Below are 23,907 nucleotides of genomic sequence, written 5' to 3'. Positions count from 1 at the left end.
GTAGTAAGGCTTTCCTTTGCTGCCCTAGCACTAGTCTTATTCCGAAACAGTGCATCTCGTGTCCTCAGTTTGGGTGTGGGGTTTTGCCAGAATTTTTATATATGGTTTAGGCTGGTTTCACTGGCATTTTTTCCATGTTTTTCTCTCTGGCATTATTTTTTGCATCTGTGGCAGTTTTTCCAAAACGCAGCATGCTGAGGTTTGGGCATGGTTTTTTTTCCTGAAAACCGTGGAGTTTCTTTCGCATAGAGTTCAATAAAATTTCTTCTGTTTATCTCAAAAACGCCGGTGCTTATGTGAATGGTGTTTTTTCTTGCCGTTTTATGCTTCTTTTGCTCAGCAACTATGTTCTGTGATTTCTGAGGAAAAAGAAGTTCCGCCATACAAGGAGGGCATGAATCTGCAGGGGCGGAATGAAAGAGATCTTTAAGGAACTCTGAGGAAATTACATCAAAAGAGGATGTCAACTTTCTTATTCTATCCACCAATTTTGGAGAAAAAAGAACATGTCACTTCTGGAAGCACACAAAAACGCCAAAGGCAAAAAAAAAAAAAAAAAAAAAAGCCATTCACAACTAAAGTCAAAAACACTAGAAAACAAAACCTGCCATTATTTTGGACCAATTAAATTGGTGTAAAGTAAGCCAGCCTAGAGGTAGCAGAAGAGAAAAGAGTCTGGCATGTCTAGCAAATTGCACCCAAACTATCACACACCATTCACACTAGACAGGAGCACGTTGCTATGGTTGAACTTGCAAACACTCAAAAAAACTGAAAAATGCAACAGCTCACAGCAATGGCAAGATACAGACCCACTACAGACATGAAAATTGTTAAAAGCAGACACCCAACTGCTAAAAAAAACCCACAAAAATTAAGACTCTCCATGGCATGTAATAAGCCTATGCTCTGGGCATGCAGGATCTTTAAATGTGCCAGAGTTATCAGGCTGTTTGATTAAGACTGTCTAGTTTTTTGGTGCAGAGTTTACCCCAGCTATTACTTGGCTTCAAGTCTGACAGAATTTTCAGCCAGATGCAGGTGTATTTTTTGGTGCAAGGTAGGCCACGCCCCATTTTTGCATAAAGCACGCCCCTTTTTGTTCCAGGCAGAAAAGTGTCTAAAATGCATAATAAATGTGAAGAAAAATCCTGTGCACCACTTTTTCATCCACAATTCTGGCAGAGACATAGTAAATCTGGGTCAATGTGCTTAAAGAAGCATTCCACAATTTTTTTTTTTTTTTTTTTTTTAAATTACTCCCCCGGCATCAGACTGACAAGTATACTTACCATTGCTGGTAATTTATTCCGGTGGAAAGGTTCCACTTGGATCCCACTGGTGCCCATGTGACCTGTTTGCCGTCTGACCTGCAGCTCAGGAGGCCAGAAGTCAGACTCTCCAATGCATCTCTAAAAGGGTACACTCATACAGATGCATTGGAGACCCTAACTTCAAGGATCAAGGGGGTCAGAAGAGCCGTGATGTCAAGCGGGATCCGAGCGTAGCCTTACCAGCAGAATGAAGCCACGCAGCAGGACAGCGATCAGCAATGGTAAGTATACATGTCAGTCTGATGCCGGGGGAGTAATAAAAAATATGGAATGTCTCTTTAAACCATGCTTCTTGGATGCAGAGACCACCAACAGGTGCAGACCACCCCTCTAGTGCATGTATGCCATATACACAAGTAAGGAACATAATAGTATCTTCTATATGTAACCATGTAACATTAATATTCTTCCTAGTACTTAATGTTATTTTCCTAATAGAATGCAGATAGGTAAATGTAATTGTTAAATCATGTTCTTCCAGGGCACAATAACACTACCTGTAAAAAATTGTAATGCAGGAATCTCTGTGTACATTGATACAGCCATTCAATAATTCTTAGGAGCTGGCTACATCAATCTTCTGCTAGAGACCACAAACTGCCTTTGAAATACATAAGGACTAATGCTTATCATCTTTATTCCTGTTGATATATCTATTGCACTGAACGTTCCTCTGATAAATTCCCATTGTCTGGGATTTCAAAATGAATGCTAAAGCTTCTGCTAACTTCATAAGGCGCAAGAACAAGATATCACCCAGCAAAAATAATGCTGTCTCTTAAAATTAAAAGATGCTTCACCCAGAAATCTTATCTCCACTGATAATAAGATGATTCCAAATGTATTGTTATTACATTGCCGGCTGCCTCCTGGAGGGAGAATATACATTTATTACGGCTGAGTCTGGCATCTAGAATGGATCATGTATACTGCCCGTGCACGTGCTGGTTATTTTTTAGTTAGGTTGGGGCTACATGGTGATTTTGGCCACAACACGGGTGGCGCAATGAAAGTTTATGCTGCAGATGGATTTCTTGCAATTTCTAGGTCATGGTCACAGGCACTATTAGTTTGCAGTGCAACCCCATTTGCTTTGCCATGACATGACATGACACAACTCAACACAATAATCTTTGGTCTGTGACCCTTATTGTGGCCAAAATCACCTTGTAGGACTAACCTATTGGTAGATTTTATAACATCTTGAAAATTGATGGCAGTTAGTACATTACAATAAAATAGAGACTGTATTAGTATTAGGGTAAATATGATGTTAAATGGGCAGGGGCGTAGCTAGGATTCACGGGCCCCATAGCAAAAATTTTAAAGGGTTCCCTCTTACCTATGCACAATACAAAGCACTGCGCACATATATATATATATCTGCTTTACTGCTGGTGCACTGGTAACCCCTGACCTCTGCATGGAGCTCTGCACATTTTCCTTTCCAACTTGATTGCAGCAGTTAGAGAACAGAGTTCAGAGGTTATGAGTGCAGTGAAGCAGAGATCTCTGTCTTCTGCTTTTAACCCTTTTTTGTGTTGCAGCATGTAAGTAAACATTGGGTCACTTACAAACTGCAGTACATAAGGAGTTAAGCAGAAGGACACGCTCTTAACTTCTCCCCCCGGGCCCCCCTCCTGTATGGGCCCCATAGCAACTGCCTACCCTGCCTCTATGGTAGCTACGCCACTGTAAATGGGAATTGTCATTAAAATATTTGTTCCCCACTGATCAGGGGAATAAGGTGGGAGAAGCTCAGAGAATTTTTTTTTTCATCTCTACTCGCATAGTGCATCAGTAACCTCTTCTCCCCCTACATACCATCTATAGCACCATACTGTGTAAATCATCAGCTTAGCACTGTGCTAGTCTGTTTAGTCCAGTGCACTTCTTCCTGAACTATGTTATCATACAGTTTAGCAGACAGGACTATGTGGCCAGAGAAGTAAAGGAAAGAAAATGCCTGTGTGAGTACTAAGGGCAAACAGATTGAGAAATAACTGTGCACCCTGGAAGAGATTCCCCAGGGGTTCGATAACAGAACTAAAAACACATTGCAGTGCTCTGAAGGGTTAATGTAACAAAACCAGGCAGGTTTTTATGAATATTTTGAAATGACAGGTACTGTTTAAATAAAGTAATAGTTCCATAACACCTAGAACAAAGGTGCTACATTGTATTATAGTAAAGAATCAATACATAGTTATTTTAGTACATATGTTGTATACTATGATCACAATCAATGAAGATGGGCACTACAGTCCCTCTAGAACATGGTTCTGGGCAGTAAAGACCGTATTACATGGCACAATTTTCCAGAGGAAACACAGACAGTGAGCGGGGAGGGGAAGCAGCAGGAGGGACTGCCGCAACAATCTTTAGATCATTTGGGTGCCCATTGAAGTCAGCTGAGCGATGAGCAGCAGACCATCGCTAACACTATCGGGATCTTTCAGCATGTTGAAAGACCAGTATGTCAGCTGATCGTTGCCTTACAACATGCACTATTATATGGCCTGGATGACTGGTAATCAGCCAACTAAGGGCAATAATCCTTTTGTGTAATAGGGCCTGTGTTCATTGAGTTACTGCACACTGTTTTTCCCCTCACAGTAACACTGCATGACCAGGACAGAGCACTAAAAGAACATAGCAGGAGTACTTCACTGTGGCCTGTATGAGAGAATGAGGCACTGTTGCCAGAAATATTTTGGACTGGGTATGCTCTGGAGGCGCTATGGCTGGAAATGAGGCAGGCAGTGTAATCAGACCCCTGGGGGCAGACAAAGCGGGTCTGATTGTGCTTTGGGGTCCTGTAGGATCACTGCAGGTCTCCTATGGGGATAGTGTAAGTGAGAGTACAATCAATCAATTGGGCTTAAACAAGGAAAATAGTAGTGGTAGTCAGCTCACCTCTGGAATTTTGTTCTGGTTGTAGTCTATGGTGGAGGGTGCACGGATCCAACACTTCTGACACTTCAAATGAAGATTAAAAGATTGATACTTTATTTCATTACAAACAATTAAACATGCTGCAAAGTTAACCAACAGGTTTCACGCGCATGCACGCTTATTCCTCGTCCGGACTAAGCACACATGCACGCGAAACGTGTCGGTAAACTTTGCAGCATGTTTTATCATTTGCAATGAAATAAAGTATCTATCATTTAATATTCATTTGGAATGCCAGAACCGTCACTATACCGTGCATCTTGTGACTCAATTGGGCTGACACTGTAATGGGGTCACTGTCACTATAAATTGGTATGGAGACTGTGGCACTCTTGTGAAACCTGAAGTATGTGTCTCCTAAATAAGTGCTGCCACACATGGTAGTGAACAGAGGTGATGACATTAGTTACTGATGTGAGAAGCAAACAACCAAAAGTACAGTATAATGTGCTGAGAGCTTAGGAATTCTTGTCCGCGGCCGTGATGGATTGTAGCCTTAGGGTACTTGGTTAACATTTATTTGACTAGGAGAATGCCTTTGGGGCAGGCTGACCATTGAGGATTTGAAGGTCTTTATACAAATAAACGGAGCTCTGACCCCCTAAGTTTTGTGATATGCAAGGTACAAACTTTCAGCTTCAGACAATTTCATTTTTGGATCTTCACGACGAGACATTTTCCTAATTCTCGGCATACTTTGCACAAGTGGTGTGTGGATGTATATCATTAGAGGCCCCTCAGCCATTCCATCCCTCCGATCAGCTGCTTTTCTGTTCTTGTCAGCCCCCATAATCTGCATTGCATAAGGATAAGACCTTAGTGAACTTTGGATTTCTTCACATCTGGATTTTGATTAATGATCTATCACTATGCCCCACTTTTTGAATGCATATGGCTGCTGTATGTACATAGAACTAACTGTAATCTATTTGCTGGAGTTGCTGAAAGGAATCAAACTGTATGAAATCAAATAACATAGACATGTCATCACCGCACAATGGGAGAGATGAAGGGCCTATGGTTGTATTGGGATTGGGAAAGCACGATAACTACTACAAAACTATGATCACAAAGTGCTGTACGTGGGGTTAAGTGTTACCATGTTGTCATTATCCTCCACTCCCCCATTTATTTTCATTTACATGTAATTTCAGCTTGAATTAAGATCTTACCACTCTTGGTATCTATGTATGAGTGTATGTGTGATGTCACGTACTACACATGATGATCCTGAGGTGTGTAAAGTCCATAGTTATATAATATTTAATGGGTTTTGAGATTATATTTTCAACAGTAATCATATATCACTAAATAAAGTTACTTTACTACAATTCTGTGTTGTTTTTTTATTGCTTTTAATGCAAACTGACTGCTGTGTGGTCTTCATTAGCCAAACTTCCTGTCTGGTGTACATCCTGTATTAGACTTCCTGTTCCTCTGTACTGTCTAGCTGGGAATTCAGCCTTCCCAGTCTCCCTTCCACTATAACTTCTTGATTATACCATGTTATTTCATAGACTGTTACAATCTGCAGAGAGCGCAAGAGAACAACTTGGCGCCAAACAGTTCAAAAATTTTTAACCCCTTGTCTATTGACTTTGTCCCAGTCTACACAATAAAGCCAACAGGTGAGGCTATTTTCACCCCTGCATTTGTAGGGTGGATTACTGGGGAAGCTCCTGATACATACATCAATAATATCCATAGACCCTTATTCATTCAATGAAGGCCAAAAGAGTGTCAAGCCAGTATATGTCAGTATAGCTTTTTTAATATATTTTACTGTGTCATTCCATTTAGAGGCATCCATAAAAGTGTATGCCGTAAGTTGCAGCATGCATTTTTTTTTACCATGACACCTATGAGCGCTGGATGCCATTGCATGCCTATAGGCAATGGTATACATCAGAGCTATACAGTACATTAGGAAATCCTTCTAATGTATACCTCTGATTGCCAATGCAATACGTAACATTTCTGTAAATTTCTGATACATGACCCTTCCTGTGTTCTTAATGGAGAGAGCAGGGGTAAGACACTGCCAGACAGCTCGGATGGCCTGTTCTATCACTATGTGACACATTGGACATACATGGCATTATACATAGAGGTTTACATGTATGGAGAAAAGTACTAAGCAACATAGGACTATTTGCACTGCGTCTGCAGGAGTATATCATCTGTTGTCTTGCAGACATAAATGACATAATACTACACATGTCATCACTGTGTATATGATATGTATTTCAATAACTAATCATTCTTATGCCTCAACACCTCACATTCCGCTCAGTTGATGGATAAATTAATGGGTGACATTTGACACTCGGTCATTGAGAGGTAGTAGCTCATCTAGAATCCTACTGCGCATACTTCAGAGATGTATATACGACTAAGTCATACTTAACACATCGGCAGGTTATTTCTATGTCCTATCCAGGTTGATGGGTTCTTTTTAATGCCAAGGTCAAGTGCAAGTATCTGGTTACAAAGAACTATATGTGACCTGTAGCAATATCTAATAGGGTCAAATGTGGAATCTGTTGTTTTAATACTTATTGCAAGTCAGAAACAATATGGCCCCAAGACAAATATCATCAAACCACCCTAAGCTATTTAGTAAAAGTAACATCCCACATTTGGGGCTTGCCTACAGGTTCTTTTTAAAGGCAATTGCATAAATAAATAAAAAAAAATTAGGTGGGGGTCCTTTAAAAATAAAAAAAGCATATTCATACCTGCCACAATTCCCACAGATGCCATTTCAATAAAGCAATGATCCAACAGCTCCCTACTTCCTCTAACATGTCGACACAGAAGGAAATGCCTGCTCAGTGGCTGGGCAGGCACAAGTGACAGCACATACAGTGGCTACTAACAAGTTTTAGCACTGGTTGATTCAGGCTATCCATGTATTTAGCAGCTTTTTTTTGTTTTGTAAGTTAAAACTAATCATCACAGTGAAGGAATGAAGGAAATGAAGGAATCATTGTCATTTGTATTAGCTTTTGTTCAAGCAGATCAAAAACTTAATGTAAAGTCTCAGTTCTGAGACCCTCTGTAATCATGAGTTATAACTGAGAGAAATGCCATATATAATGCGATATACTCCCCGGCTGGCTACATAATTCAACTGAATGTGGCTTGACTCCTGCTAACAGTCAGATTGGGCGATTAGCGAGGGAGGGAAGCATGCATCTGGGTGCTTCTCTAAGCTATAATTCCTGATCGCAGAGATCTCAGGACTAAGACCTTATGCAAGTTTAACTTTTGACAAGTTGTCCTAGCAGATCAAAAACTTCATGTAAACTCTCAGTTCTGAGACCTTCTGTGATCATGAGTTATAGCTGAGAGAAATGCAATATACTCCCCGGCTGGTTACTGATTCAACTGAATGAGGCTTGACTCCTGCTATCAATCAGAATGGGCGATCAGCCAGGGAGTGCAGCACTCATCTGTATGCTTCCTTCAGCTATAACTCCTGATCGCGGAGATCTCAGGACTAAGACTCGATGCAAGTTAAACTTTTGTACAATCTGTGGGGGGATACCCCGGATGCCTATAGTTTGCCTGCAGGCTAAAACATAACTTTTATTTATATTACTCTAAAATAATATTGAAAAAAATTTGCTCAATCATACAGTGGTGAATAGTGATCTAAAATAGAACAAGGTCGCTGGTTACCTGTGAGTGCTGGTGAGCCCAATATACAAAAATAAAGTGGACAAGTGGTTAGCCAAAAGCACCACGGCTGTTGGTGCTAAACTAGTGAACTTAGAAGTTCTATCGACTTTTACTAAACCAGTGACGGGTAATAAGCACAAAACACACCCGGAACTCCAACCACTTTTCTATGTCCCCATATACTTCTCCGGTTTGTTACCAAGAGCATAGCAGCTTAACCCATCCGGGATTTGAGCTAGTGAGCTCACTATATGCGATTTTGCATACGCATAGTTTCAACCCACACCAGTCTAACCAAGTCTACGTAAAACACACTGTTTGCCTAAGGACTTACATGTTTCACTGGCAACTCGCCAGCTTTCTCAAAGAATCAGCAATCGGCGATGATTGCCGATTCTTTGAGAAAGCTGGAAAGCTGGAGTTCCGGGTGTGTTTTGTGCTTATTACCCATCACTGGTTTAGTAAAAGTCGATAAAACTTCTAAGTTCACTAGTTTAGCACCAACGGCCGTGGTGTTTTCGGCTAACCACTTGTCCACTTTATTTTTGTATATTGAGCTCACCAGCACTCACAGGTAACCAGCGACCTTGTTCTATTTTAGATCACTATTCACCACTGTATGATTGAGCACATTTTTTTCAATATTATTTTAGAGTAATGTAAATAAAAGTTACGTTTTAGCTTACAGGCAAACTATAGGCATCCGGGGTATCCCCCCTCAGACGTGCCTCCTGACTTGGCTGGGATCCCCCCCCCCCCCCCCCCCCCCCCCCGGGATCCCCCCCCCCCCCCACACACACACACCTCGGCAAGTTAAACTTTTGACATATCTGAATAACAAGTCAAAAGTTAATTTTAAAAAAGCACAGTACCAAAAAAGCTCAGTACCGCTTTAAAGGATTGCCTCTATACAAATGAAACAATTCTTTCATTTCAAATCTCTGAATGAACATGAAAAATGTATATATGGGTAATATTTTTTAATTCCTCCTCAGCAGTTCAGGCCCCCTCCCCATACAAATCACCAGGGTTGTAAATGAACAGGAAAATTCTAATTGCAATTATTCACAGTAAACAAATTAAACCTTATTAAGTGACAATGAAACGAAGAAAGAATCAAGGTTCTGAGCTTAAATCTGTCTGCTGAGACGAGCTATTTTTGGTCTATTCTTTTGGGATCTCTCTAAACAGTGTATGAATTCAATGCATACAACATTTACAAAACTTCATTACAAATTGAAACATTCCGAACTCCCATTTTTCTTCCTATGAGAGTTCACCTTTCTTGTAATTTATTTTTTTTTAGCAGAATAATGTTGCAACAAGAAAAGTGCATGTATGCAAAAGCAATTTATCATCAGCCACTTCTGTGCTTACAACTCACTGAGGTAATTTAGGTGCTTTTAATCGAAAGAAAGTTCAGGTTGATATGAAGTGCTTTTCTTTCCCCGATAGGTTTTTAATGGAAAATGTTGTAAATCAGATGAAACCAAATAAATCTTTTTTTTTTTTTTGTAATTATTGATCAATGTGGAATATAAAATAGAAATACATAGACTATAACCTATTACCATGCAAGGTTCTCCATAGGGGAAACTAATTTAATAAGCTTTCCTATCTGTCCTATTATCTTCAGCTCGTCATATTTCTTGACCCTGAAATAACACTGATAAATCCATAATAAACTGAACTATAAAGATTTTTCTTGTATAGTCTGAGCAACAACACATCTGATTTATGATTAAAATGAAGCTCCTAAGTGTAAGGTAGAGTGAGGAATGGCTGCACAGAGCTCTATTACAGAGCTCCTATACTGGCCCACCTCACCATTGAAAGTTGGAAAATCCGGTAGCCGGAAAGGGGTATACCCAGAATCTTCAGGGTGTACACGTCAGGACCTGACTGATGGACTGGCCACTCATCCAGTCAGTGACTGGGGCGGCACACGGCTCCAGTTACTGATTGGCTGAGTGACCAGTCCATCAGCCAGGACAGGCATTTTCCCCCGAGTCGTGACATCATCACAACTCGGAAGGGGATGACTTCCGGCGGGGGTCCCGAGACCGGTCCAACAACTCCCCACAGGCATGGGGAGACAGAAGTTCCTACTTGTAATCAACTTCCTTCCTACCCTACAGGCTGCCGGGTTTTTAAAAAATCCCTGGACTTCTCCTTTAAAACTTTCAGTTGGTAGGTCGGCCAGTATAGGAGCTCTGCAATAGAGCTCTGTGCAGCCATTTCTCACTCTACCTTAAACTTAGGAGCTTCTTTTTATATCATAAATCAGAAGTGTTGTTGCTCAGACTATACAAGAAAAATCTTTATAGTTCAGTTTATTATGGATTTATCAGTGCCTTTTTGTTATCAAATTCCCCCTGCCCCTGCCAGCTGCCGGATTTTAAAAATATCCCGACTACTTCTTAATCTGACCCCCTATACATAAAATACCTTGTATGACACATGGTACTGACATGGGTCATTTAAACAGGAACAATTAGTAGTAGTACAGTACATTAGAGGGGACAGTGGCACAGTACATTAGAGAGGACAGTAGTACAGTACATTAGAGGGGACAGTGGCACAGTACATTAGAGGGGACAGTGGCACAGTACATTAGAGGACAATGGTACAGTACATTAGAGAGGACAGTGGCATAGTACATTAAAGAGTATAGTGGTACAGTACATTAGAGAGGACAGTGGCATAGTACATTAAAGAGTATAGTGGTACAGTACATTAGAGAGGACAGTGGCATAGTACATTAAAGAGGATAGTCGTACTGTGCATTAGAGAGGACAGTGGCACAGTACATGAGAGAGGGCTGTGGTACAGTACATTAGAGAGGACAGTGGTACAGTACATTAGAGGGGGCAGTGGTACAGTACATTAGAGGACAGTGGTACAGTACATTAGAGGGGACAGTGGCACAGTACATTAGAGAGGACAGTAGTACAGTACATTAGAGGGGACAGTGGCACAGTACATTAGAGAGGACAGTAGTACAGTACATTAGAGGGGACAGTGGCACAGTACATTAGAGAGGACAGTAGTACAGTACATTAGAGGGGACAGTGGCACAGTACATAAGAGAGGACAGCGGTACAGTACATTAGAGGGGACAGTGGCACAGTACATTAGAGGACAGTGGTACAGTACATTAGAGAGTATAGTGGTACAGTACATTAGAGAGGACAGTGGCATAGTACATTAAAGAGGATAGTCGTACTGTGCATTAGAGAGGACAGTGGCACAGTACATGAGAGAGGGCTGTGGTACAGTACATTAGAGAGGACAGTGGTACAGTACATTAGAGGGGGCAGTGGTACAGTACATTAGAGGACAGTGGTACAGTACATTAGAGGGGACAGTGGCACAGTACATTAGAGAGGACAGTAGTACAGTACATTAGAGGGGACAGTGGCACAGTACATTAGAGAGGACAGCGGTACAGTACATTAGAGGGGACAGTGGCACAGTACATTAGAGGACAGTGGTACAGTACATTAGAGAGGGCAGTGGCATAGTACATTAAAGAGTATAGTGGTACAGTACATTAGAGAGGACAGTGGCATAGTACATTAAAGAGGACAGTCGTACTGTGCATTAGAGAGGACAGTGGCACAGTACATGAGAGAGGACAGTGGCACAGTACATGAGAGAGGACAGTGGTATAGTACATTAGAGAGGACAGTGGTACAGTACATTAGAGGGGGCAGTGGTACAGTACATAAGAGGACAGTGGTACAGTACATTAGAGAGGACAGCGGTACAGTACATTAGAGAGGACAATGGTACAGTACATTAGAGAGGACAGTGGTAAAGTACATTAGATGGGACAGTGGTACAGTACATTAGACGGGACAGTGGTACAGTACATTAGAGGGGACAGTGGTACAGTACATTAGAGAGGACAGCGGTACAGTACATTTGAGAGGAAAATGGTACAGTACATTAGAGAGGACAGTGGTACAGTACATTAGAGAGGACAGTGACACAGTACATTAGAGAGGATAGTGACACAGTACATTAGAGAGGATAGTGACACAGTACATTAGAGGACAGTGGTACATTAAATTAGAGGATAATGGTACAGTAATTTTGAGGCTACAGTGGCACAGTAAATTGAAGAGAACAGGGGCACAATACATTAGCAAGGACTAGCTGAAATTTAGCAACAGGGCCCACAAGCTTTTAGCTATTTTCCTGTCCATGCACTTTGGGTGAGATTTATCAAACTGGTGTAAAGTAGAGCTGTCTCAGTTGCCTTTAGCAACCAATCAGATTCCACCTTTTATTTTCCAAAGAATCTGTGAGAAAAGAAAAGTGGAATCTGATTGGTTGCTAGGGGCAGCTGAGCCAGCTCTACTTTACACCATGTTTGATAAAACTCCCTTTTGTGTCTACAGACAGAGATTGGTGACCAGCTCATCCACCATTATGTGCAGTCTTCTAATTATATGTACTTCTTCATAGATTGTAAGCTCCTGCCGGCATTCCTCTTGTTTTAATAATCAGTACCTTAAAGGAGAACTACCATTAGACTGCTGATAGCCCCCTATTTCACATGGGGCGCAGAGGAAGAAGGTACGTTTTTTACCTTCCTCCTCTGCACCATTTCTGTGCTGTTAGCAATGTAATCTTCTATTGGGAGCAACGTTAAGAGCTCTGACCTGTCCCCATTACGTGACCTGGTCTGTCAGATTGGCACTCTGGGAGCAGGCAGTGCTCCTAACGTTGCTCCAGACCGAGCATTACACTGCTAACACGGAAACTGTGCCGAGGAGAAAGGTAACAGACATACCTTCCTCCTCAGTGCCCTGTGCACAATAGGGAGCTATCAGCAGGTTAGATTACCCTAACCTGCTGATAGTTCTACTTTAAAGTTGTACAGTGGTTTACATTGTACATTGCACAGTTAGCGCTCTATATATACATAAACATTATTATTATACTAATCATCATTGTTACCATATAGCTGAAACCTAAAAAAGGAAAATTAAATAGATATAAAGGTTTCCTTGCCCAACATTTTGAAACAATTCTGTTGCCTGCCATTTGCCGTTATTGCCTTTTTCTGCAATGCACCAGTTTATTTCATCATCATTCTATGGATAACTTTTTTATTTTCCAGCCTATGCAGTTATATGAGGCCTTGTTTGTTTCCAGTAAAAGTTGTAGTTTTTACATGAGGCATTTTAAAGCATGGAAATATTTGCATTTTAGTTATATTTTGGGGAAAATTGTTAAATTCGGATAAGGATTTAGCAAATTTGTTTTTATGCAGTTTGTAAATTTGTTATACAGCTTGTTATGATTACAATAATAACAGATATGTACAGAATATATTAGGTAGGATTAGGCACCAGGCTGAGTTTTTTTATTATTCCATTGCCTATAATTATTTTACTTAGTGTTTACATTTCTAACAAGCCTCCCTGTCCAAGCAAAGCTATTTTTGAAACATTTAAATATTTGTGTATTTTTACTTTGTGGGCAAATTCCTAAAATGTTTTTATGAACTTTATTTAATGTTGTTTAGTAAACACCAAAGGAAACAATAATATTCAGGAAAATTGTAACAGGGAAAATAAATTAACCAGTTACTTATCAACAACCTTTAATAAAGTATATAGTATGACCTAGATAAAAAAAATAGATAGAAAGATAGATGATAGATATATAGATAGATAGATAGATAGATAGATAGATAGGAGATAGATAGATAGATAGATAGATAGATAGATGATAAATAAATAGATAGATAGATAGATAGATAGATAGATAGATGATAAATAAATAGATAGATAGATAGATAGATAGGAGATAGATAGATAGATAGATAGATAGATAGATAGATAGATAGGAGATAGATAATAGATAGATAGATAGATAGATAGATAGATAGATAGATAGATAATAGATAGATAGATAGATAGATAGATAATAGATAGATAAGTAGATAGATAGATAGATAGATAGATAGATAATAAATAGATAATCCAACCCAACTGCAGCACTTTACAAATAGTTAAAAAAAAAGAACATCTGGTTTATAGAGGTGACCCCAAGCAAAATAAAACTCCACTTTAAAACTTTCATATGTACCAATAGATAGGCGGGGATTTTTTCCATAAGACAGACACATCTATAAGCATTCCTACTAAGACGGCTAGTATTAGCTTTACATTATTACTCATTTATATTCCTTTATATAATTGCCTGATACGATTTATCAGTCGGGAATATTAAGAACACTTATTAAACTGGTGAAAAAATTGACAAAACATGTAGAAATGTCGCATATCCAGTAATAGCAAATAAATATATGCAATGGCTTCTTAAAAACATAGAGCAATTTACCAGATTTTACAGCTATTATCAACAACACTTGGCAAGTCGAACTGAGCTTTACATTTCTGAGTATTGACTATATGCAAGAAAAACATGTTATCCATATTAAAACATTAAAACCTATCTTCACACTGCCATTTAAAGTGTTTTTCTTTGTAATATACTCAGTGTGGTGTCCTTGATTCTGTCCCTGAAGTTTTTAAGTTGTTTTTTACTGCTGCGTATACACAAATGTACTAAAAAGGTGTGTGGGAGAAGATGTCATCCAATGCTCCTAGATGACATTCGATGACATTTAAAGGGAAACAAGTCAATAGGTTTATGTTTCCTAAACCATACTTTGAGGAATCATTGTTACAACTTCAGCCAGGAACAGGGGTTTGAGCTATTGAGGTGGTCCCTGGGGTTCCATACACAAATAGGGAGATGATTGTCAATCAAGGCCAGCAGGAGAACCTGCCAGGAACCCCCACAATGACTCGGAGTTAGTGTGAGCCACATAAAAAATGTAAAATTCCCTTAAAAGGAAGGACTTGGCTCTTGTAAAGAGCTGTGGAAGGAGGGGCCTTGCACTTCAAAGAGCTTTGAATAAAGGGGGTTGGCACTTGAAAAAGTTGTGAATGTACACAAGTGGGCCAAGAAATAAAAAGAGGATGGGGATGGGCAGGCTTGGCACTTAAAAGAGCTGTGGAAGGAGGGGCCTAGGACTTAAAAGAGCTGTGGAAGGAGGGGCGTGGCACTTGAAAGCGCTGTAGAGGGAGGAGCCTAGCACTTTAAAGAGCTGTAGAATTTAAATAAAAGGTCTGAAACAAAAATCTTTATAATTTAGTGTTAATGCAAATTTCATATTGAGTTTGCACATTAAGGCTATGTAAGAGACCGCCCATTTTGTGACCCGGCCAGGTAACTGAATGGCCGGTCTCTGAAAAGATCATCCAGGCTGGTACTGCAGTACCGGCCGGATGATCTTTGTAGCCGCAGAGTTCTGATGCGGGCGCATCCATACGCGCCTGATCAGAACTCTCCACTGCACGCTATGGAGCGAGCGGCCAGAGCCGCTCACTCCATAGTGTGCACTAACAGGGGTTTTCTGCGGCTGCTATTCACTGAATAGCGGCCGCAGAAAACTGACATGTCAGTTGTTTTCGGCACCGCTAGGGATCCTAGCCGGAGCGTATACCATGGGGGAGATTTATGACAGGGTGTAAATATACACCTGGTGTAAACTAACCACAACAACCAATCACAGCTCCTCTTATATTTTACCAGAGCTGAAAGCTGAGCTGTGATTGGTTGCTGTGGGCAGTTTACACCAGGTGTATATTTACACCCTTTCATAAATCTCCCCCTATGTGTATACGCTCTTGACGGGATCCCATAGACAGCAAGTTAACGTATAGGTTTTACGAAAATATACGTTGTGTGAGCATAGCCTAAAGGTGCAGAGGTTACAAAAGATAATTAATAACAAAATAATACATTTACATTGATGATAAAGCTGATATAAAGGGTTCTGTCTATGACATGTAATGGACCATGGCAGTCATTACACGCAGCATACACTAATATAAACCAGCAACCAGACTTGTATGTTTCAAAGGAAGAAAACACTCCCCCACCCATCCCTTAATTGTAATGCATGTCACTCGCGTAAATGTACATTATTCATTTACCTAATTACATGCTTCACCGACAGAGGAATTCATCAACAAACATAAAATTCAGTCACTTGTATCGTTTTTCTATTAAAAAAAAAAAGCCCAAACAATAACATGAATGTCCAGACATGTTAAATGGTTATATACTTGAATAGGTGACCCTCATTCCTTGTCAGAGGAGCCAATATCTGGAATCAGAGTTCATTAATATTATCATTATCTCTTCTCTGGGAAAAGAAATATTTTGCTACCAAATTCCTCCTATGTCAGTAGCTGTGGGTACTTGGTATGTTATCAGTCAGGCATAAGGGAAGGTTCAGTCTTCATAGAGGTCCACTTATGTAATATTAGGGCTTTCCATGATTTTCTATGGTATCCCAAGTTTACTTTGTTCCAATTACTTCTTGCCTATTGCCTTGTTTGCTCTAGGCACCAAGGGCATGTGCCTCAGGTCTTTGTACCAGTGCTCTTACAGCAATAGTTGCTACACAAAGGCAGTAGGGTCGCTAGTAGTGATGAGCCAGTACTAAAATGCTCAGGTGCTCAGTACTCGAGACGAATATTTCCCGATACTCGGGTGCTCGTTTCGCGTAAAGAACCCTATTGAAGTCAATGGGAAACTTGAGCATTTATGCAGGGGACCCAAGCTTGGCCCATGGGAGGTTGCATGAAAACCTGTCAACCTCAGAAAATGATGGAAACACCACGGAAATGGACAGGAAACAGCAGAAGCAGCATGCATGGATGTCTCTGAGGCTGCCTAATTGCACCATTAAACAGGACAATGAGCATTGAAGTTCTATGCAGCTGTTCTACAAATCACTGCAACACAACGTACAACAGTAGCACCACCAGCCACAAAAAAAAAAAAAATAGTACTGAGAACTTCTTTGGGGTCTGTATGCAACACCTGCTGTTCCCTTTCTGCCAGCAGTCGGTCACCACAGTGTGCTGCTAAAATTGTGATAGCTGCACTGCAAGTCCAATCCAGCAGTCAGGAGTACTCTAAAAAAAAAAATGTTTAAATCCTTACAAGGGCTGTTGGGTTCTTTGTCTAGTATCCCTGCCTACAGGAACTCTAATTTCTTACCTAATGCTTTCCCTGACAAGCAGCAGCTCTGTCCCTAATCTCTTCCAACATGCATGTGAGGCGAACACCGCCGGCCCAGATTTGTCGGCTGCACATCCATGATGCAAATCTCCCGTTCCACCACATCCCAAAGATGCTCTATTGGATTGAGATCTGGTGACTGTGGAGGCCATTGGAGTACAGTGAACTCATTGTCATGTTCAAGCAGAAATCGAGACTCATCAGAACAGGCAACGTTTTTCCAATCTTCTACTGTCCAATTTCGATGAGCTTGTGCAAATTGTAGCCTCATTTTCCTGTTCTTAGCTGAAAGGAGTGGCACCCGGTGTGGTCTTCTGCTGCTGTAGCCCATCTGCCTCAAAGTTGGAGGTACTGTGCGTTCAGAGATGCTCTTCTGCCTACCTTGGTTGTAACGGTTGGCTATTTGAGTCACTGTTGCCTTTCTATCAGCTCGAACCAGTCTGCCCATTCTCCTCTGACCTCTGGCATCAACAAGGCATTTCCGCCCACAGAACTGCCGCTCACTGGATGTTTTTTCTTTTTCGGACCATTCTCTGTAAACCCTAGAGATGGTTGTGCGTGAAAATCCCAGTAGATCAGCAGTTTCTGAAATACTCAGACCAGCCCTTCTGGCACCAACAACCATGCCACGTTCAAAGGCACTCAAATCACCTTTCTTCCCCATACTGATGCTCGGTTTGAACTGCAGGAGATTGTCTTGACCGTGTCTACATGCCTAAATGCACTGAGTTGCCGCCATGTGATTGGCTGATTAGAAATTAAGTGGTAACGTGCAGTTGGACAGGTGTACCTAATAAAGTGGCCGGTGAGTATATATATAATAAATATTAGCAGTAGTAGTAGTAGTAGAACATGTTTATAGGGTTACATGTTTTTCAATTCATACAACAACAGGGCTGAGGAGAGTAAAGCACAAAACTGTCCTAACATTTTGGTGTCATTAACTGCATATAGATTCTTGTACTATGAATTATTTAAATTTTTTATTATTTCAATACTGATGGATTGCCTTCTAGGCCCTGTAAAATATCTAAAGGTATAAGAAGTTTACTGACTCGTCACACAAGTCCTGGTTATAGTAGAATTTGCATTCATCGAAATGATGAAATAAGAACTTACAAGAAAGCCACTTTATTTTTTCAAGTTGAATAATTATTTTATTAATATAAATCTTATGATTTGACCTAAAGTAAACATCATTACATTAGAAAGTCAAGCAGATCACCCGCTGTACTCTCTGCCCCCAGAGAAGAGCAGTCTGTCAATATAACACTTACAAGAATCCAACATCACAGCATAGAAACATTGACATAGAAACATATAGCAGGCCATATAAATGTTTGCAAAATACTTCATGGAAGCAATTAAATCACTGTGTGTGTGTGTGTGTGTGTGTGTGTGTGCTACAGTCAGGAAGTTACTAGAGGAAAATGAGTCATGTATAATAAGCAGATCTTTACATACCTGCCTGGTCATCTTACTGAAAGGGAGATCTGCTCTTTCTTTAAAGTGTCACTGTCATTTCATACTTTATTTTATTTTTTATTTTATTTTTTTCAGAAATCAATAGTGCAAGCGATTTTAAGAAACTTTGTAATGGGGTTTATTAGCCGAAAAATCCATTTTTATTATGAAAAAGCAGTTTGAAGCTCTACCCCCTGTCTTCATGGTTCTCTATGGAGAGGGGAGGGGTAGAGGGAGATGAGGCACCAAAACAGGACAACAAAGAGTTGATTTACAGGTACATCACCGTGCTGTCTCTTCTGAAGTCAGCACTGACCCCTCTGACCTCTGCATACTGGCTTTCACACAGCTCCCACCGTGTAATCCTTTGTTTTCTCCCTTCTTCCCCCTCCCCTCTCCATAGATTACACAGGGCTCGACTGATGTAAACTGGACGAGATTTCCTGAAATGAGCAGTGAATGAGAGAGAGGGGGGGGGGGGGCTGGGGAAAGTCTTTTTGAATGCAGATAATGGCATATTTGCCTAATAAACTCAATTACAAAGTTTCTTAAAATCACCTGTACTACCATCTTTTATGAGTTAGTTTTGGAGTTAGTTTTCTTTTCAAGGCAGTGCTTGACTCTAATAAGAAGCCTTAGAACATGACTGGGGATTAAAGCCAAGCCAGAAAACTGTATGTTACAGATCTCAGGAGAATAACTAAAGGTTCTTAATCAGCTTGATCCATACTGTCCAACTACTCTGCACAGTATTTTTTATGATTAGGCAGACTACTCAAGAACGCTCTGCCCAATCATTTAGTGGAGTGCAGGGGCATTGCTAGGGTGCTAAAACATACAGGGTACATGTTCTCTGAGATTATATAAGTAGATCACGGGATAGAGCTCTGCACTGACATTATATATATCCCCTTGTAGGTATGCCCCTGTAGGTAGTCATTGTGGTAGTTGGCCCCTCTCACTAAATAATATTCCAAATGTAGATAGTTAGACATCTCCTAAAGTGACCCACCTCCCCATGTAGACATGTTCCCTGTAGGTAGCCCCCTTCCCATGTAGACATCTTCCCTGTAGGTAGCCCCCTTCCCACGTAGACATCTTCCCTGTAGATAGCCCCCTTCCCATCTAGACACCTTCCCTGTTGGTAGCCCCCTACCAATGTAGACATCTTCCCTGTAGGTAGCGCCCTCTCCATGTAGACATCTCCCCCCGTAAGTGATGCCACAGTAAGCAGCCCCTTCCCCATCTAGACATCTCACCCAGTAGGCAGCAGACATCCCCTGCAGGCAGCCCTTTCCCCATATAGACATCTTCCCCTATAGGCAGCCCCCTCCCTATGTAAACATTCCTCCATGTAGACAGCCCCTTTCCATGTAAACATTCTCCCATGTAGGCAGCCTCCTCTCTATGTAAACATCCCTAGGCACCCCTCTGGTGGTTAGCTCCCCCATTTAAGTGGGGGAAAAAACATACTCACCTGCACTGCAGTGCTGCACTCCCTTCGGTGCGTGTCTTCTTACCTCACTTTGCACACGAGTGATGGCCGCTTCCTGGAGAGGTAGCGGCCTCTTGTGGTCGGAGACAGAATGCGGTCCCTGGGTGCTGCCTCTGTTCCTGCCATTCCCTGTTCGACAGCAGGGGGCGCCATATATGTTCAGGTCTAGCCTCTATTCCTTCAGGCCTGGCCCCCGGACATTTTTGCCTAGCGACGCATTATGCGTCCACATTATGGGCGTGGCTTGCAGAATTCCTGGCCCTAGGGCAAAACACAACTGTGACCACTAATAATACCATACAATGCATACAGTACAGCCATATACCTTAGGCTTTACAGAACTGTATGAACATATCTTATGAACATATACAACAATTAGGAATAGCTAGACAAAAAATGCCTTTATATGCATTTCATATCAATTAATAATCACACCTTCTATATTTAGCACCAATTAGTCACAATAGTCAGGATTTTGCTAATTTAAGTCAGCATATTTATTTATTATAATTTACTTTTTAAAAATTTTTTTGCTTGGCTCCACATTTTCCTTCGGCAGTCTGTCTACAGCCCTCAAAAAAAGACTCATGAGATTTTGAAAAAGCAGAAAGCTCTCTCCCCGTAACTATGATTAATGATCGGAGGAATTGTGCAAGAAACGAATGCAGCGGGCGCCAGGCGGATTCAACTTACAGAGAAAAGTAAAGCACCATACCTGTGTCATTCCAGCAACACATGAAAGTACAATACTAAGTTATAGAATAGGGCATAAAGTGCACCTGACCCTGCAAACCAGGTTATACTACAACCTAATATTATGGCTGGGAATCATGGAACGTGTAAAGAGTGGATTGTAAAGCCATCTTTACTAGTAATAAGCCTTATAATTGGTATCTTATAATGAGATCCTCTGTCACAGATCCTGATAAAGCGTCACTACATGCAGAACTACTATGTCATGGTGTCACTGGACACCATGGTAAAAAATAATGGACTCTACTAGAGTCAATGGGGTCCATGAATCGCCCTCAATGTCTGGCATGCAATTGAGAACAATTTGTTATTCTGGTCCTGTTATATTGCACCACTAAAACCTTAAAGAGACTCTGTCAGCAGGTTTATGTTGTCCTATCTTAGGGCAGCATAAACTAGTGACTGAGAAGCTGAAAAGAATAATGTATCACTTCCATTGTTCTGTGTGGCTGATCCGGAGATCTCCTCCGGAATAACATGGACAATAAGTAGTCCTCTTCATTATGTGCATGAGCCCAGTAGTCCTGGATATTCATGAGAAGCAGAAAATTCCACCCACCAGCTGCTGAGTGGCAGTTATCTATCCATGCTGTGTATAGGCAGTCACCTGTCAATCACCAGCTGGAGGGCGGGGGGAGGAGCGTGGAAGAATCCTATTCTCCTGCATATTAGGAGAACAGCTGAACAGAATAATGTAATTTAAGGCAGCATAAACGTAGTGACAGATTCCCTTTAACAAGCTGTCTAGGCAGTACTTGCATCATATTTATAGACACTATGTAATACTTAACTTCCCCTGTCGATATTCCTACAATAACAGCTGACTGCTGTCTTTTTTGGCTTCCAATGGAGTGATATTATTATTTTTTCTTTTACTATATAAAACAGCACAACAGGCTGCACTTATGGGTGGGCCGTCACAAAAATTGTGTAACACACAGTATACTTTTTTATTTGTATTTTTTTTTTACATTGTGGTCAATTGTCTACATATGTAAATCAAGAAATACTCAGAATTTATACCTTCAATGTATACCAGAAGTGTGATGAACATAGAGCTTAAAGGGATTATCCAGTAAGTTAGTGCAAACGAACCTGCTGATATCCCCTGCAGCTCTGTACCTGATGATCGCACCGCCATGCTTCTTGTCTCTGTCAGCCCCATTGTTTTTGTCCTACTTGAGTGAGATCAAATATGCAAATGTGCTTGTTAGGCGCATTGGGAGTACATTTGCATATGTGATCTTACTCAAACTGAATAAAAATGGCGGGACCAACAGAGACAAGAAGTACAGCGGTGTGATCGTCAGGTACACAGCTGCAGGGGCATATCAGTAGGTTCGTTTACATGAACCTGCTGATAGTTCCTCTTTAACTCCTTCAAGACCAAACCAATTAATGCCTGGATGTCCGGCTCAAATTAATACAATGTTCCTCCTTGCCTTCTAAGAGCCATAGCACTTTTATTTTTCCACCTACAGGGCTGTTTGGGGTATCATTTTTTTGTGTCATGATCTCTACTTTTTATTAATATTTTATTGGTGTAAATTAAAAATTTTGATCGCTTTTTATTTTTTTTCTGACATATAATTTTAAAAAATCAGCAATCTTGGTGTGTGTGTTTTTTTTTTCCTGTTTATGCTGTTCACCGTGCAGGAACAATAATGTTATATATTAATATGTTTATTTTTTATATATATATTTTTAGTTTTATAATGGGCAAGGGGGCATTTTAAACCTTTATTGGGAGGGGGTTTATAAGGGGTTTTTAACACTTAAAAAAAAAATTATTACACTTTTTTTCAAACTTTTTTTTCACTATAAAACATGCAATCATTAGATTGCATGTACTGATCTATGCTATGCCATAGCATAGCATAGATCATTGTTATTGGTGATCTAGGCATAGAGCCTGCCAGAGAGCAGACTCTCTGCATGGATGGATGATCTGAAAGGATCGGGGTAAGTGGCTGCGGGGGGTCACGATCACTCAGTGACAGGAGCTTGTCCTGTCACTGAGTACCAGTACCTGCGGGATCGCAGCTGCCTCTCATTATCCTCAGACCCTCACACACTGATATGTGCAGAACCACTCTCACTGCAGCGGTCCCGCACACATCAGTCAGGAACGTATATCTACATATTACTGATGTGAAGGGGTTAAAACATGTTTTCCCAGAAACAGCACCATTCTTGTTATCAGTTTGGGTGTCATTGAATGGAGCTAAATTGTAATACTACACACAACCTGGGGACAGAGGTGGCGCTGTTTATTTATTTATTTATTTTTTAAAGAAGGAGTAGCTGTTTTCTAACCTTTGATAACCTGTTTAACCTGTATCCTTTTATCTATATATTCAGTGACTCTTTAATAACTGTATAAAACTGACACATGAAAATAAAGTTGCCCAAAACTTTACTAGAGAATAGATATTTGTATAGAAATCTTTGTTATCACTAGAGCCGGCAATACAATATATCTGTTGTAAAAGTAATTGTCTATGTCTATCCATAATTTACCTGATGTGCTTGACTGGGAAGCTTAGGTGTTAGTGAAACACTATGTCGCTGCCATTTGCCAGACAAAAGAATATTCTTTATTATTAATGGCTTGAGCAGCCTCTGTGTAATCAAAGGGCACTGATGCAGTGATATACATCCACTGACAGAATAGCAGCTCCACAGCTCCCTGCAAAGCACTGGAGCAGCTGACAGCCACTAACTCCTAATGCTTTGTATCTGTAAGATGAATATCTGAAGGCAGAGGTGTTCAGTGGGAGGGTTTGGGGCTTTGATGGCACATGTCTGTCTATATGTCTATCTTTTTCTGTTCTTCTATATTGATACTATCCTAATTTTACATTTATATACATTATAAGGCTATGTTCACAAAACGTATATTTTCGTAAAATCACGGCCGTTGTACAATGGCTGTGATTATTACAAGAATACACGTTGCATTGCTGTCTATGGGATCCCGGCCAGAGCGTATACACATAGTATACGCTCCGGAAGGGATTTCTAGCGGCACCGCAAACTGATATATTCATTAAATAGCGGCAGCAGAAAACCATGTCAGAGCACACTGTGGAGCAAGTGGAT

This window comes from Dendropsophus ebraccatus, chromosome 9 (genome assembly GCF_027789765.1).
Source record: "Dendropsophus ebraccatus isolate aDenEbr1 chromosome 9, aDenEbr1.pat, whole genome shotgun sequence".
Taxonomy (NCBI): Eukaryota; Metazoa; Chordata; class Amphibia; order Anura; family Hylidae; genus Dendropsophus; species Dendropsophus ebraccatus.
Note: the sequence above shows the minus strand (reverse complement) of the source record.